This window comes from Lottia gigantea (assembly GCF_000327385.1).
Source record: "Lottia gigantea unplaced genomic scaffold LOTGIsca_319, whole genome shotgun sequence".
In the NCBI taxonomy this organism is placed as follows: Eukaryota; Metazoa; Mollusca; class Gastropoda; family Lottiidae; genus Lottia; species Lottia gigantea.
The window spans coordinates 37,340-40,391 of NW_008709069.1; positions in this window are offsets into that span (position 1 = coordinate 37,340).

A 3,052-nucleotide genomic window follows, 5' to 3' on the forward strand; every position below is an offset into this window, starting at 1 on the left:
TTCATCCTGCTCACGAACTATTTTTAACAAATTTCGACGCGCTTTTAACAAAGTCAAGGGCAATAACTCAAAATCCGTTCATCAAAAATGCGTTAAGTTAGAATTTGTCCGAGATCTTATGAATTCCAATAATCACACCAAGTTTCATCAGAATCGGTTGAGAACTGTAGCTTCAATCCTGCTCACGAACTATTTTTAACACATTTCGACGCGTTTTAACAAAGTCAAGGGCAATAACTCAAAAACCGTTCATCGAAAATGCGTTAAGTTAGAATTTGTCCGAGATCTTATGAATTCCAATGATCACACCAAGTTTCATCAGAATCGGTTGAGAACTGTAGCTTCAATCCTGCTCACGAACTATTTTTAACACATTTCGACGCGTTTTAACAAAGTCAAGGGTAATAACTCAAAATCCGTTCATCAAAAATGCGTCAAGTTAGTGCTTGTCCGAGATCTTATTAATTCCAATGATCACACCAAGTTTCATCAGAATCGGTTGAAAACTGTAGCTTCAATCCTGCTCACGAACTATTTTAACAAATTTCGACGCGTTATAACAAAGTCAAGGGCAATAACTCAAAAACCGTTCAAAGAAAATGCGTCAAGTTAGAACTTGTCCGAGATATTATGAATTCCAATGATCACACCAAGTTTCACCAGAATCGGATGAAAACTGTAGCTTCGATCTTGCTCACGAATAATTTTTAACAAATTTCAAGGCGTTCTAAGTCAAGGGCAATATCTCAAAAACCGTTCATCGAAAATTTGTCAATTTCGAACTTGACCGAGATCTTATCTAAAGCATCACACCAAGTTTTATCAAAATCAGATACAAACTGTAGTCTCTATAGTGCTCACAAGAAATGTTGACGGACGGACCGACGGTCAGGGGCATCGACAATATACGACCACATATTTATGAAAACTGTAGCTTCGATCTTGCGTATAAAAAGGGGGCGGGGGCGGGGGTAGAAGCTTATTTATTTGAGTTGGATACAATTATGAGATTGTCAGTACATAACCAATCATACCGGCCTCTATAACCTGCATGAGGATAATCTTATCTGTTGTACAGTCCTGACCTGTATAAGCTACATGAGAATAACCTTACCTGTTGTACAGTCCTGACCTGTATATCCTACATGAGAATAACCTTACCTGTTGTACAGTCCTGACCTGTATAACCTACATGAGGATAACCTTACCTGCTGTACAGTCCTGACCTGTATAAGCTACATGAGGATAATCTTACCTGTTGTACAGTCCTGACCTGTATAAGCTACATGAGGATAACCTTACCTGCTGTACAGTCCTGACCTGTATATCCTACATGAGGATAACCTTACCTGCTGTACAGTCCTGACCTGTATAAGCTACGTGAGGATAACCTTACCTGTTGTACAGTCATGACCTGTATATCCTACGTGAGAATAACCTTACCTGTTGTACAGTCCCGACCTGTATATCCTACATGAGAATAACCTTACCTGTTGTACAGTCCTGACCTGTATAACCTACATGAGGATAACCTTACCTGCTGTACAGTCCTGACCTGTATAAGCTACATGAGGATAACCTTATCTGTTGTACAGTCCTGACCTGTATAAGCTACATGAGGATAACCTTACCTGCTGTACAGTCCTGACCTGTATATCCTACATGAGGATAACCTTACCTGCTGTACAGTCCTGACCTGTATAAGCTACGTGAGGATAACCTTACCTGTTGTACAGTCATGACCTGTGTATCCTACATGAGAATAACCTTACCTGTTGTACAGTCCTGACCTGTATAAGCTGCATGAGAATAACCTTACCTGCTGTACAGTTCTGACCTGTATATCCTACATGAACATAACCTTACCTGTTGTACAGTCCTGACCTGTATAAGCTACATGAGGATAATCTTATCTGCTGTACAGTCCTGACCTGTATATCCTACATGAGAATAACCTTACCTGTTGTACAGTCCTGACCTGTATCTCCTACAGGAGAATAACCTTACCTGTTGTACAGTCCTGACCTGTATATCCTACATGAGGATAACCTTACCTGTTGTACAGTCCTGACCTGTATAAGCTACACGAGGATAACCTTACCTGTTGTACAGTCATAACCTCTGGAACCTGCATGAGAATAACCTTACCTGTTGTACAGTTCTGACCTGTATAAGCTACGTGAGGATAACCTTACCTGTTGTACAGTCCTGACCTGTATATCCTACATGAGAATAACCTTACCTGTTGTACAGTTCTGACCTGTATAAGCTGCATGAGAATAACCTTACCTGCTGTACAGTTCTGACCTGTATATCCTACATGAGGATAACCTGACCTGTATCTCCTACATGGGGATAACGTTACCTGCTGTACAGTCCTGACCTGTATAAGCTACACGAGGATAACCTTACCTGTTGTACAGTCCTGACCTGTATATCCTACATGAGAATAACCTTACCTGTTGTACAGTCCTGACCTGTATATCCTGGCTTACAACCGTTTTTACATGCTCCTGTTTTTGCATTACAATATTGCGACCCTTCACAATTTCTGTCGTGACATTGTTTTTTACAGCCAGCCCCATACGTATTATTGTTACATTCTGAAGAAGAAAATGTATCTATCACAAAATATACCACTACAAGCTTTCAATCAGAAGATGGTACTTGAACACAACAACAAATGGAACATGGAAGCTTTAACCTTTAGTAACAGTCACTTTTTGCATTTAAATATTAAATCATGGAAATTTTTCAAGCAAACCAGTTAAATACAAAACCTTCAAATATCATAATCGTATTCACAATGTTTATATATTTAGAGCAAAATCTTTGAAAGAATCTCGAGAATTTGATGAATTATAAATTTATTAAGTATACCAAATTTCGTCAAAATTCCCATTGGGTGAGTAATTATTTTACCGATCAGTTCCAAACCGTTCATTCCCATATCTCAACGATGTATTTGTTCCATTCTAGGGAGAATTTGGGAGAATCAAAAACTCCCTTCCCGAAATCCTATAATATCGCATCAAGCAAGATAACCATATTA